Raw genomic sequence first — 15,113 nt, 5'->3', positions numbered from 1 at the left:
ATTTTCAAGGGTTTTCAAAGGAAACGTAAAAACATCCAATAAAGGTAACCAAATCACAAGAGATACAATGATAGGCTTAATCTAACTAGGAGAGGGCATATGAATCATTGTTACCTTGAAGAAAGCGTGAAGGGAGGATCAGGGGCTCCGTTCACTACCAAATCCACGAGTTGGGTTTTGAAGATTCCGCTCCAATTAAAGGCTTCCACTTTATGCGATGGTCCAAATGCAAGCAGTGGTGGCTCGTGGTGGTCGCCAGCGGTCGTGGGTAGAGGAGGAGATGGGTCTAGGGTTTGGGGAGAAAAAGGGTTAAAATCCACGTTTTTCATGCTACTGGACGTATTTATAACATGAAAAACTCACTTAGCGAACTCGTGTCACTCAGCGAAATTTCACATAAACTCGCGAAGGTTGCCACTAAGCAAGACATTCACGCTAAACGTAATTTCTCCTCTAGTTGGAATTGCGCTTAGCGAGCTGGTGTTGCTAAGAAAATTATTTTCTTTTGATGGAATTGCGCTTAGCGAGCTAGTGTCGTTGAGCAAATTATTTCCTCTAGGTGGAATTATGCTTAGCGAGCTGGTGTCGCTAAGCAAGATGTTCAACAAATCTCTAAGGCGCTCTAATATATTTCACTGATTTTGTGCAAAGGTCATATCTCACGCTCAAGGTGTTATTCTGCAAATCCCAACGATCAAAACGTGCATATGTAGGTTGTGAGCCTACAACAGAAATTGGAAGGCGATCCAATGGTTAAAAAGTCCAAGATCATGGTTTTACTGAAATAGGTTTTGGGTCAATCTCAGAATCGCACAGTTCCAACGCAGATCAATCAAACTTTACATAACCTAACATCCACACCAAGCATTTGCACAAGGATAACTCACATAACATTTCCATTAATTCAAATTAATCAAGTAATTAAATGATACAAGAAATACATCATGTGCCATAACTTTTTGTTCACAAAACTTGTGAGCATGAACATAATCGAGGGTACTTTTTGTTCTCTGCTGTCAAACATTGAATTTGGCTCTGCAGGCTTTGCCAAAGACACAATGTTCACAAAACTTCAATTTCTCCACTCTATCCCCACATAGCAACTCCTGTTTTCCCTATTCAATCAACCCTTTCTCACTTACATGGCTTAACCTCATGTGCCATAACTCAATTTTTGATAAAAACTCTTCCTATTGTAGTGGTCGCATAGCCAATTACAACTTCAACATCCACAAAATAGAGGTCATTCTTCATAATTTCCCTCATGACAATCATGGAATCTTTAACTACATTCAATATTCCTTTTTCACCCCTGAACACATACCCTCTTCTATCAAATTCACCAAGAGAGATTAGATTTCTCTTTAGCTCAGGTACATATCTGACCTTTGTGAGAATTCTTTCAGCCCCATCATGAAACTTGAACCTTATAGACCCAAATCTTTTGATTTTGCAAGGCTTGTTATCTCCAAGGAGTACCAACCCATCTGCTTGATTAGAAAACTATTTAAACCATGATTAGTTTGGTGTCAAATGCCATGAACACCTTGAATCCATTATCTAGTCAGTTTCTGGATTCTCTCCAAACACCACCAGTGCCTCTACAGATTCATAGCCATCATTTTAAACAATGGCAGCATTCCCCGAGTTCTTCTTCCTATCGTTATTACTACCATTTTCTGCCTTTCTGGAAAAAATTTCCTTGTATGACCCTCCTTTTTATAGTGATAACATTTGGTTATGAAGACACTTCCTCCACCATTCTTTTGGTTTTCTGGCTTTTGCTTATTCTTATCAGATTTACTATCTTTCTTGAAGGTCTTGCCTCTTGTTTTCAGCCTTTCACCAAGTGTAGAAAACTTATTTTCCTTTCTTTTATCCAATTCCTTTGAATTCAGAGCATCCTGCACTTCATCTAAAGAAACAAATTCCCTTCCAAACAGTAGAGTCTCTTTGAAATGAGAGTGACTCGTAGGCAAAGAGCATAAAAATAGCAAAGCTTGATCCTTATTATCAATCATGACATTGGTATTTTCAAGATATAGAATCAATTTATTAAACAAATCCAATTGTTCTCCTACCAATCTATCTCCATGCATTTTAAAAAGAATATAAAAACTATTTTAGGTAATGATGATTAACTAAAGATTTGGTCATGTACAAACCTTCAAGCTTTGACCAAACCCTAATAATAATTGTTTCCTTAGAGACCTGTCTCGACACCTTGTCTCTGAGATAGAGGATAATTGCATTGTTCCTTCTACAATAGTGTTTTCTTATCCCCATTAGGATGCTACTTAAAAGCTACAAGTACCTTTGAGAAACATCATGGGAGAAGCTTTTAAAAGTCATTGTGGTTGTCAACAATTTCATTGTCATGATTGTGGGATTCGCAGGTGACATTTCAAATAATTATGATAGAGGTTTGTAAGAGAAATCATGTTTTTGCTAGATATTTGTGTAGCTTATATGTCTTGTTTCATTTAGAACAATGGTTTTAGCGGTTAGAACTACCACAATGTGCAATAATTTTTCAAAAGTAATAAGATCATATTGATGTTATGCACCATTTTTTTGTAGTGACTCCTCCGTGGTAGAACGTGATTATATTGATGCTAGATATTTGTATAGCTTATATGTCTTGTTTCATTTTTTTAGACGTAATTATCTCAATTTTAAAAAAGACTTAAATATATTTTTACTTTCTGATTCTTCAATTTTGATTCCTTTAAGATATTTTATTTATTTTTAGTTCCTATAATTTTACATTTGTTTTCAATTTTAGTTTATGTAAGTGTAAACTTATGAGAATTATAAATGAAAAAAATAAAATTTTAAATGGACTAAAAGAAAAAAGACACAAATTTACAATAATTAAAAATGAACAAAAACACTTACAGAAATCAAAATTAAAAAAATATCAACTTAAAAAAATAAACTTATAAAGAACAAAAATGAAAAAAAATACTAACTTATAAAGGCCAAAAATATATTTAAACATTTTAAAAATTTAAAAACGAAAAAAAAAATTTTTTTTTTCAAAAATTAAATTATTACCCATTCATACATTGAAGTACCAAAACCATGATTTGTCTTGCTATCTTATTCTAAAAGTCAAGAGAACGCCAACTTATTAGAATTTGAATTTTTATTTATTTATTTTGCCATGTGTGATTGTGGTTTATGTACTTTCCTTAATTTCTTTGGGCCCATATACACGCTTTTGCTTTGGTACATGACTACCGTCGCACGCGTTACTTTTAAAGGTTTCGCTTTCTCGTTTTGTTTGGTATTGATAAATAGGTCAGATTTTATTTTCATACATATTTTACCGTTAGTTTGTGTTTTTTATATTTTAATCTAATATTATATATTACTAATGTAAAAATCCTGTACTATTAATTTATAAAAATTATGATAAGTGATTTTTAAGATTATTATTAAAATTAATAAATATACTTAGATATGCATGTATATATGATTAGAGGGTAGTATAAAAATAGCTATAAGATTATTTTATATATTCTAAAGTAAAACTATTTGGATAAATAACTACGAAAAGATACGAGATTCTCTAATTTTTATTTTATTTTTAAATGTGAGAATGTTATTATTTAAAATATTGAAACTACATCTGACTATAAAGTGCTTTTTTGCGGGGAAAAAATGTTATCCTTGTTATTTATTTTTCAGATTTTTTCTGTCGCCGATGTTTTCCAGCATACGTTAGATATTTCGTAAATCATTGCTTATTTCATATTTTGTATGAATTTTGATTTTGATTTTTTAAAATTATTTTAATTACAAAATACAGGATTAAAAATAATTTTCAAACTATAAAAATACAGATCAATTTTTTAAAATCATTAAAAATTATCAAACTGATGTTATAAAAAACCTTATCTCACGTGAAAAAGTAGAATAATATTTTAAAAGATTTAGAAAAGATTTTGTGAAATCTATCGTTTGAGATTTCTTCTAAGCTTCTTTTGAAACCCTTTACATTAGATGATACTTTAGTTTAGGTTTTGCGAAATATTTTATAAATCACAATTCAACCAACTTTTTTTTTTTGTGATTTTTGTCCTTACAATATTTCTAATTACACAAGATATAGAATTGCAAAAAATACAAGATAAAAAGACATGCTTTATCAAATCAGTTAGATAAGTTGGCCACATACATTAAATGTTTCATTTAATGCTCCAATGGAAATGTTTACTAAGAAAGTTTGTTACTGTCACAATGATTGTCTTCTGTGGAAGCCTAAAAATAGTTGAAGATTTGAAGAGCTCAAGTTAGAGGAACTCAAGTGCAATCAAGCATTCTAAACTATTTCAAAATCCTTGTAAACCTTTCTTAGAATCCTAACTCTCAAAACATTTGTATATCTTAAGTTTAGACTTTGAGCTTAACCTTGTATCTGTTTGTAGGACGATTAAGTTTGTGTGTCTGTGCATTTATCCTTAAACAAACTTGTAGCTTGAAGAGGCTAGTGTAAAACTACTTTGGGTTGAGGCAAAAGTGGCTTGGAAAAGAATACTTGTAACTCTTATCGGTTATAGTAGAACTTGGTGGATTAGCCAAGAATCAAACGTATTCTCAATGGTAAAGACAAATCAACATAAAAAAAAATTGTGTCCTTATTTTTGTGTCTTTTATATTCGTTGTGCTGAAAAACTAAGTTTACAAATACCTTTTCTCTGAGAAATTGGTCAATTAAGGTTAGAAGATAGGTCCAAATTTAGTATAGGAGATGGCATTGGGGAAGAATCTAGCATGGACTCTATTATTTCATCATGAGTAATCGCAAGGGATGGCGAAGGAATGGTCGTTTGGTTGTTGTTGTTGATGATAGACTTGAAAGGGTTGTGCAGTCGGTGGTTTTCTGGGTGGATCATCTTGATGGGCAACTAATTCATTCTAAGAATTAATATGAAGAGGATGAGTAACAGTGTTATCAGGAGTACTAGGGTACCACATATCAACATGAGAGTGAGTAGAATCAAAATAAGGAACATACACAAAGAATGAGACATCAACAAAAATGAAATACTATTGAAGAGTATGAGAAAAATAATGATATCTTTTATTGGAAGTGATGATAGCCCAAGAAGATACATTTGAGAGACTTTGTTGATAGTTTGTCAGCCTTAGGGCTCAAAATATGAGTAAAGCAGGTAAAGCCAAAAACTCGAGGAGGAAATATGTGAAGAGGTGACTTGGGATATAGGACAAAGTGGGGAACTTCATCATTTAGGACAAAAGATGACATTCAATTAATGAGGTAGCAAGTTGTGAACACAACGTCACCCTAAAAACCCAAGGAAACATTGACATGGAGGAGAAAAGTCTAGGTTGTTTCAATAAGGTGCCTATTCTTGCGCTCAACAACACAATTTTGCTGAGGAGTGTAGGCACAAGATATTTGATGAATGATGCCTTTGGATGCCATAAACTGCTGAAATTGATGAGATATATTTTTTGCATTATCACTATGGAAACAATGGATAAGTATATCAAATTGAGTTTTTATTTCATTATAATTTTTTTCAAAGATGAAAAATAATTTAGACCTGTTTTTCATTAATCGGCCTTGTATAACGCAAAAATCATCAATAAAGTGAAAAAATATTTAAAACTAGTTGGGTAACAACACGAGACGAATCCTAAACATTTGAGTGAACCAAAACAAAAAGGGGATGAATCCTTTTTATTGACTCGACTAGAAAATGAACTACGAGTATGTACCCCAAAGCATAGATTACAACACTAGTTATATTCTAAACAATAAATATGTATTCATTTGGTCAATAAACTAGCCATAAACCCATATTTTAATGTTCTTAGCACAAAAAATTTAACGAAGAACTATAAATTTTTGTTTTTTGTTTTTACTGAAATCAGTGTTAAATATAAAATTGGTAAAAAAAAAAACATTATTGTTGACTTGTTTGATTTAAAACCAACAACTATCACATAAATTAAAAAAGTAACACTACCAGAAAAATGATATATGTCTACGGAGGTTTTTGCCTACAAACATAAATTACTGTAGATAAAAGTAAAAAAATACTTATACCTACAATTGTTTGTCATAGGTAAAATTCAAAGATTCGTACCTACTATTATTTGGTGTAGGTAAAACTCAAAATAACTTCTACTTACAAATGCTCAGTGTTGGTAAAATTTCAAAAAACGTATACCTACGATTACTTGGTGTTGGTAAAATCCTATAAAACTTGCACCTATAGTCCATTGGTGTAGATAAAGTTTAAAAGGTTTCTACCTACAAATATATAGTGTAGGTAAAATCCCACAAAACAAATACATATTAATTAAAATAATTATTTTTAAAAAGTTCATAAGAAACTCAACACAAGTTATTCTCACTCTTTTTTTAATCATTCTCCGTTTTCCTCTTTAGGTTGTGGCAGGACACAGAGAATTGTATTTATCTCATCAAAGAGCTCGATAAGATCACTGACCAGGTCAGTTACTTGCCACTACTCACTCCTTACACTCTTCTTCACTGGTCTGTTGTAATCCTTCTAAAAATTTTGCTGCAATTTCAATTTCAATTTTGTCATTATCGTGATTTTCGTATAGATGAATCACCGACCTATTGCACTAGATTTAATTTTCGTGATTGATAATCCAATTAATGCGTTTCAATTTGATATGGCACTGTCGATTTTCTGAATTTGAGAATTGGTTGATCGCGTGTGTTTTATTATTAATTAATTTATTTATTATTAAGGAATTAGGATTCACTCTGTGTAGTAGATCAACTGTTGGATATTGTATTATATAATTTGACGCATTAGCTCATAGTGTCGTTGTTAATATTTTGATAGGCCACCTTCCTCCCCTCTGCTTTACTCCTTACTTATTTTGATCTAAGTTACAATTAAAAAGCCTATATCTTTAGTTTCAGTGAAATCAGGCTATGGTTGTGTAAGAATTAAAGTTTCAAGTTCTTGTATTTGTAGGGCTTTGTTGTTGTATTTGTAGAGCTTGTTGGCAAAGTTGGAACTCCAATCAATTTGATTATATATTTTGATTTTGATAGAGAAGAATGGATGTGGGATCTTGTGTGTTCTTTCTTCAAAACCTAATACATGCTAGACTCCATTTGGACAAGTTGCTCTTCTGTGAAAAGTAGTGCTTAGATATCTAGTAATTATTGTTAGTTTTGCTAGATGTGAAGCCTTACGTATGGTGTGTGTTTGTTGTTTTGGAAATATCTCGTATTAAGATTGCACATTCTTAAAATAAATCATGAAATATTTTAATGTTAAAATAAATAATGATTTCTTGTGTTGGTTTCAATTTAATCTCTCCATTGCCCATTGTGTATCTCCATTCTATTATGCTCTCTGCTTATGTGTTTGGTATATGCACCATTATCTAGGGTAATTATTATTACTCAGTTACTGATAATTGTGACATTTACTCCATGCTTGGGTAAGCTTTTCTAGAAGTACTTCTAGGAGAAGAAAAAAAGGAAATGAGTTCTCCATTAGCTAATTCGTAGAAGCTCTCTCATATAACTTCTCTAAAAGATGAGAGGACATCTACAAATTAGCTAATGGATAGCTCATTTCTTTTCTTTCTTCACCTAGAAGTACTTATAGAGAAGCTTACCCAAGTAGACCCTTATTTTATTTTGCTTAATGAGGGTGTATCTTTACCAAATTTTATTTGAAGGGAATTTTGAAAACCGCAAATAGAATTTCTCCCAAATTATATAAATGGTGGCCTAATGGGGTCAGGGGGTTATTTATGTGATTTGAACATGTGCCCTACCAAAATATATCTTAAAATAAAATTTGTACCAAGAAAGTGTTATGTTTTAAATTAATGTATCCTGAGTAATGTCAAAGAATGCAAATCATTACTGTTTTACAAGTTTTGATATAAACATATTTATGTCTCGAGTGAATCAAATAGAGTAGCTTTTGAGATATTTATTCCCATGTTAAATATTTGATTATATCACAAACTTCTTAAACTTATTTCTTTGAGTAGAATCTTGATATAGCAATCGTCACTAAACATTAATTGGCCCACTAAACATCAATGAAGTAATGTGAATGGCTCTCATTTGTTTGTCTAGTATTGTGTTGATCAAGCAGTTGAATCATATTGAAGTTAGGTTGTGTTTTCAATGTATTTTCTTTCTATTTCTTTATATTGTTCATGATATTCACATTAATCCGCTTTTGCTCACTCTTTTGCATTTATCAAAGGGAAATCGGTCTGAGAAATTTCATTTGTCTTTGGGTGTTCCATAGTTAATATATAGATAGATCTTTGTCAGCATGCAAGCTATTAAGTTGTTAGTAGACCTCTAAAACTTTAAGGAAATTGGAAATACTATGGTTGGTTCAGTATTCATGTCTTCAATATGTTCAATGAGTCAAGGTATTGTGATGAAATAGGGGTTGATCACTGTTGAATATGGTCATGAATTACTATAAATATGATGAAGCTTATATATCAAATATTGTGTGTGCATTGTGATTTGTTTGGCATGGAAGCTGATGTGTGAAAGACACTGAAAAACAAACTCATAATATGTTTATCTTAGATTATTTTTAACTTGATTGCAGTCAAGTGGCATTAAGCAAGATTTATGCACTTTTTAGATAGCGTATATCTATATATTTTACTTCAAATTTTGCAATACAACATTATTTAATGATCATGGTTTCAAACTTTCAATGTTAAAAGATTATAGGAGTCCTTAATGAAAAGCATTTTCCTTTCAGGTTATGAATGGCATCCACACATGAAAGCTACTCAAAATCATTTCATTTACAATGACTTGCCTCACTTTATTATGGATTCATATGAAGAATGTCATGACCCTCCATGTGTTCACTTACTTGATAAGTATGTTAAATTCCCTTCCTTGTGTTTGTTGGATCAAGTGACCTCAGAATAATTAAGAAGGGGGGGTTGAATTAATTATTCATAAGCCTTTACTAATTAAAAATTTACTCTTCTAAGGCTTTTACTTACGTTGTTAAGAGAATAAGGAGTAGAAGAGAAACTTAACCAAAAGTAAAAACGGAAATTAAAATGCACAGCGGAAAGTAAAAGAGTAGGGAAGAAGCAGACAAACACACAAGAGTTTTTATACTAGTTCGGCAACAACCCGTGCCTACATCCAGTCCCCAAGCGATCTGCGGTCCTTGAGATTTCTTTCAACCTTGTAAAAATCCTTTTACAAGCAAAGATCCACAAGGGATGTACCCTCCCTTGTTCTCTTTGAACCTAGTGGATGTACCCTCCACTAGAACTGATCCACAAGAGATGTACCCTCTCTTGTTCTCAGTCAACAACCCAAGTAGATGTACCCTCTACTTGTACCACAAAGGATGTACCCTCCAATGTGTTAAGACAAAGATCTCAGGCGGCTAAACCTTTGATACTTTGTGAATAGGGATACAAAAGAATTCTCAGGCGGTTAGTCCTTTGAACACTTTTGTATGAGGGAAAGGGAAGAATCAAAAGAATTCTCAGATTGTGTCGTTTTGAATTCTTTGACAAGGGAGAAGGGAGACACAAAAGAATTCAGGTGGTTAGTCCTTCATTCTTTTGGAAAAGGGAGAAGAGAGACACAAAAAGAATTCAGGCGGTTAGTCCTTGGCGAATTCTTTTTGGCAAAGGGAGAAGAGATGAAAAGAATGAATAGCACAAGTTTTCAAGGTTTAGAAAACCAAAAAACTTTGGAAAGCTTTTGGCACAAAGAAGAAGAAGAAGTTCAAAGAGATTCAAGGCTTGTAAAGGATTGCAATGAATTGATTGGATTGTTAGAAAAGATTGATTGAAAATGCAAAACAAAGTCTTGCTTTTATAGACTCTTCATGTCTGGTCAAGAGAATCATTTAGAAGAGTTATGACCTTTAGAAAAACTTAAAACCAATTTGAAAAAGTCAAAAACCATTTGAAGAGTTACATCTTTTGATTTATTCAGAAACAATCACTAGTAATCGATTACCAAATCAGTGTAATCGATTACACAAAGCTTTTATGTGAAAGGATGTGACTCTTCACATTTGAATTTGAATTTCAACGTTCAAAGGCACTGGTAATCGATTACCATAACATTGCAATCGATTACAACTTTTTGAAATCAATTGGAACGTTGTAAATTCAGTTGAAAACTTTTTCAAATCCATTTTGCTACTGATAATCGATTACAATAATCTGGTAATCGATTACCAGAGAGTAAAAACTCTTTGGTAAACATGTTTTGAGAAAAATCCATGTGCTACTCATTTTTTGAAAAAACCTTTTCATACTTATCTTGATTAACTCTTCTCTTGATTCTTGAATCTTGAGTCTTGAATCTTGATCTTGATTCTTGGAAGCTTAATCCTTGAATCTTGATTCTTGAATTCAACTTTCCTCTTGAATCTTGAAGTGTTTTTGATTCTATCTTGAACATCTTGAACTCATTCTTTGATTGACCTTTGAGCTTTTTGTCATCACCTTTGTCATCATCTTTGTTATCATCAAAACATCTTTGAATCAATCTTGATTCATCATGAAGCTTTGCTTCTATAGTGTTTATCTTTCTGTTTGAGACTTCAAGATTAGTTAGGTACTACTGCTTATATTAATTTCCAAGATCTAGATGATAAAAAAAAAATACAATCTAGTTCAAATTTGGATTGGTATCCCTGGATCTTGTACCTGTCCAATTTGCCATTTCTCTATGGTTTTTAAAGAGTTGAATACAATCAACTAGTCCTGCTTAAATCAAGTGTCTTTTACTCGTTAATGAAACATTCCATGTGTCCATCAAATTCGATACTGGTGGCCCAGAATCTTGTTTTAGGAGATATTTAGATCCAACCTTGTTTCAAATAGTATCTATAGATACAGACGAATCTTACTCTGAAAAAAACTGAAAAAACAAGGAAATCTCATAAAAGTAAGGTACAATAGTGATCATTTCAAGGGGAAGATTATTTTTAACCCAATTCCTTTCCTATCATATGCATGCATTGATTTTTTTTTTTTTGCAAACAATTTCTTGATGCTTACACAAAAAATGTTGGACAGAAGAAAAGGTCGTGAAAGAATGGAGACATTTTAAGGGGTGAACAGAGGCATGACACTAGTGGCAGGTATTGCATCTGTATATGTCTATTTAATCTTGATATACTTGTTGTTCATTCAAAATCAACACTTAACATATTGTATTGACTACCCAGAATGCAATCCATTTCTTTTGCTATCAATGGGCAAATTTCTTCCTCACAAACAGCCTCCACCATAGATATGACAATGAAATTAGATCTGCCACATTATTAAAATTCTTTTGATTCAAAATATGGTGCTAGCTACATTAAATGTGTTTTCCATCCAAGTAATTCCATACAATATGATGAGCCAAATTATAAAGCACCATCCTCTACAAAATTTAAATAGAAAACTGATACTCTGTCATCAGTATCTCATCATATAGATGGTAGTATTTCACATGATTCATTAGCTCATCTGGTGGTACTTGGGATGAAAAGGAAGAAATAATGGAATTTAAGAGTCAAACATGTGATATGGATAAAACTCCTGAGAAGCTTGTGGATAAGCATGACTTAGGCATGCATGTAAATGAGGTTGTTACCATAACCAACATTGACTACAATCATATCCTATTTAATGAAGAAAACAACCAGAAATCAATCTTCAATAGGGTTCAAACTGATGATATTGATAGTGAACCTGATAATTACGTGGATACTCTCAACACCATTGAATCAAAATCTGAAAATGATATTGATTATATAACAAAACGAGAGGTGCAACAGTTATCTTCATGTGTCACTTGTGGAACAATTGAAAATGGAGTTATTGAAGCTCTTCCCAATTTATTGGACAATAATTTATCTGATGTCGTTTCCAAAACTGATTATGTTGTTCCCTTAAATGAAGAAAAAGGGAATTTAGCCGACTCACTGCAAGAAAATCATGTTCTTGATCTTGTATCAAAGTCTAATGCATCTAATTTGGGATATGTTAGTCCATCTCATGATCTTGATAGAGAAAATATGACCAGAGACAATGCTTCCTTAAACAAAGAACCATTTAGGGATTTGTTTGACTCACTGCAAGCTATTCCTCCTCTAACATCAAAGCCACATGCATCTAATTTGGGACCTGTAAGTCCATCAGATGTTCCTTATAGTGAAGAAATGACTAGAGACACCATTTGCTTCAATAAATAAATGTTTGGGAATTTGCCTGACTCGTTGCAAGAAATTTCTCCTATCACATCAGAGCCACATGCATCTAATTTGGGACCTGGGCATCCATCAGATGTCCCTTATGGTGAAGAAATGACTAGAGACATTGCTTGCTTAAACAAAGAAACATTTAGGTATTTGCCCGACTCAATGCAAGAAATTCCTCCTCTCACAATAGAGCCGCATACATCAAATTTGGGACCCGTGAATTCATCAAATGCTCCTTATAGTGAAGAAATGACCACAAATAATGTTTCCTTAAACAAAGAAATGTTTGGAAATTTGCCCAACTCATTGCAAGAAACTCCTGCTCTAACATTAGAGCCATATGCATCTAATTTGGCATCTGTGAGACCATTAGATATTTCTGTTAGCAAAGGGATAGCCAAGAATATAGTTGATTCTTATCCCTCAAAGACTCTTTCCTGTGAGTAGGTTCCTTGCACAAGTGAAAATTTTGTTTTGGATAACTCAGTATGCACTGATACCTACATTGGTTCTTCTATTGTTAATGATACAATGTCAGCACCAATTGAGACTAATATATCATTTTCTAGTTCCAATAACTCTAATTTACCAAATGATGAAGTAGATAAGAACAACAAAAATATCTACAAATCTGAAGAGACTTCTAGAGAGTCTTTGGCTAATCATTTCATTAGGTTCTGGACTAATGGTGGACTATTAGGACTTGAGCCATCAAAACCTTCTGACTTTAACAAGTCAACTTCTTTAAGTCAAGGGTCTTTGAGCACTAAAAGTGAAACAAATGGTGGTTCTCATCATAACTCAATGCAAAAGAGCAATGGTTATAAAAAGGAATAGGGATCATCAGAAGATGTTGCTAAGTAGATTCTAAAGGAACCAAGTTCTAGATTCTTAACTTCAGACCATAATGATGACCAAGCTTGTATATCTGAAAAGGCCATTGGCAATTCTTAGTAGAGTAATGGATTTTGTCAAATTGAGAGGAATAATTTAGAGGGAATCAGGGTAGTTGCACCTGAAAGTGTTCTCCCATCAACCCTTGACACAAAGGACATTACTGAACCCAATTAGGGAAATGGTTTCACCCCGTGTGTTTGGACTTAGTCATAGATTACTAATAAATAGCTTTCAGCGGAAAGTTTCTTTTGATGAAAAATCGAAACATTATAATTCTCTGAAATTTGTTATATTGGACCAGAGTGGACAAAATGGCATTGTAGGACAGTCACTTCCTGAGACACAAGTACAAGTAAATGATTTATATCTATAGTCTTTCAATGGTAGACATAAGTTAATGACTTTTACCTACGGGTGGAGGTTGTAGGTACAATTTAATGTTTTTACCTATAGTTAGAGGTTGTAGATATAAGTTAATGACTTTTACCTACGCACATTATGAATTGTAGGAATCATATATAGTGATAATCAAATGTAATTGTAAGTGAAAGTAAATCCATAGGTAAAACCTTTATTGACAGGCTATAATTTGTCACTGTACGCCCCCTCAAAGTTGACGACCAAAATGTTCGTAGGATAAAGTCTTTATTATATTTATCTATGTATTTTTAACATCTAGTGATTATTTTCGTCCGTATGCATATGTTATTTTTCTTGTAGTGTAATTCAATGAATCGTGTGCGTGTAGCATTTTATAAATATTTTTTTGTTAATTAAATAATTGAATTAATCGAATTCATGAAATAAAATCAAGTTTGATCGTATCACTTTATTTAATATATAAAATCATAAACAAATATCTAGTATTTAATAATCATGCTTAAATAATGTAAAATAATTTTAAATTATCATTCAATAATAAATAATTATCATATGACTTTTAAAATTATTCTTAATATTATATAATAGACAACAAACATAATATATATGATGGGATGGGTTGTAAATGAATAACTTAGTAAATGGATAACACATTGTAATTCAATGATTAAATGTTAGATTGGTTAAATAATTAAGCATTATATAGCCGTTGTTATAACTATTATATAAGTAGCATATGAATTTAATACCTACAAGCTTGTTGTCAAGAGGAGTTAATTTTTTCCCTCCTGTGTTTCACCTTGCGAGTTCAAATGTTTTTAACCTTAGCACAAAGTCACAAACCCAATTCAATCTCTATATTTTGTAACTTAAATAAAAAACCGACCAGCGACACTTAAGTCATCTGCTACCCCTAGAAATATCGATGTGTGGTGTGTGTTACACTTTTGCAATTCAATTGCTTAATCACTCTTTTACTAACCCATCAAAATGAGTGTTTGAAATAACAAGTTTATCTTTATTATTAAAGATCTGTCATCTAAGTCCACAGAGCAGTTGAGATATTGCAATCTTAGTATGGTCAACGGGTGGTGGGCATAGTGGAAAAGGGTTGCAATTTAAACAAAATGAACCTAAAAAGGAGACTTATTATGACTTAAAAGCGTCGTTTAGCATGCTTGTAAGTTTGGTGAAAATATTTAGCCTCGATCCTTATTTTATTCTTCTTTATTTTTTCTATATAAATTATATGTATTTATATAAAATATAATTCTATTTTATCCGAATATGACTGTTATAAATACCAAATATTTTACCTAGAGAGCTGCATATACTTAAGACTAGAGCATGAGACTAATGATTATATTAAAACAATTTTGTGTCATTTAATCTACACAATAACAATCTCCTTCATTTTAAATTATGAAATGTGGGATTTTTTTAATTAATATGTAGTAAATTTTTTAAAATTATTAAATTAGTATATATTTTGATTTTTTAATCAATAAAGTATTTATAAATCATATTTATAAGTATAATTTTCTTTGTATTTTTTACGCAAAACTTTTTATGATCTATAATACC

At 32.0% G+C, this 15,113-nt stretch overlaps 1 pseudogene; it reads left to right on the top strand.

Moving 5' to 3' along the window:
• Positions 1-217: 217 nt before the first annotated feature.
• LOC102666700 (protein SCAR3-like) lies at positions 218-13,521 on the top strand (annotated as a pseudogene).
• Positions 13,522-15,113: the final 1,592 nt, after the last annotated feature.

The sequence above is a fragment of the Glycine max genome, chromosome 10, assembly GCF_000004515.6.
Source record: "Glycine max cultivar Williams 82 chromosome 10, Glycine_max_v4.0, whole genome shotgun sequence".
NCBI lineage: Eukaryota > Viridiplantae > Streptophyta > Magnoliopsida > Fabales > Fabaceae > Glycine > Glycine max.
This window is presented reverse-complemented; position numbering and strand designations above follow the sequence as displayed.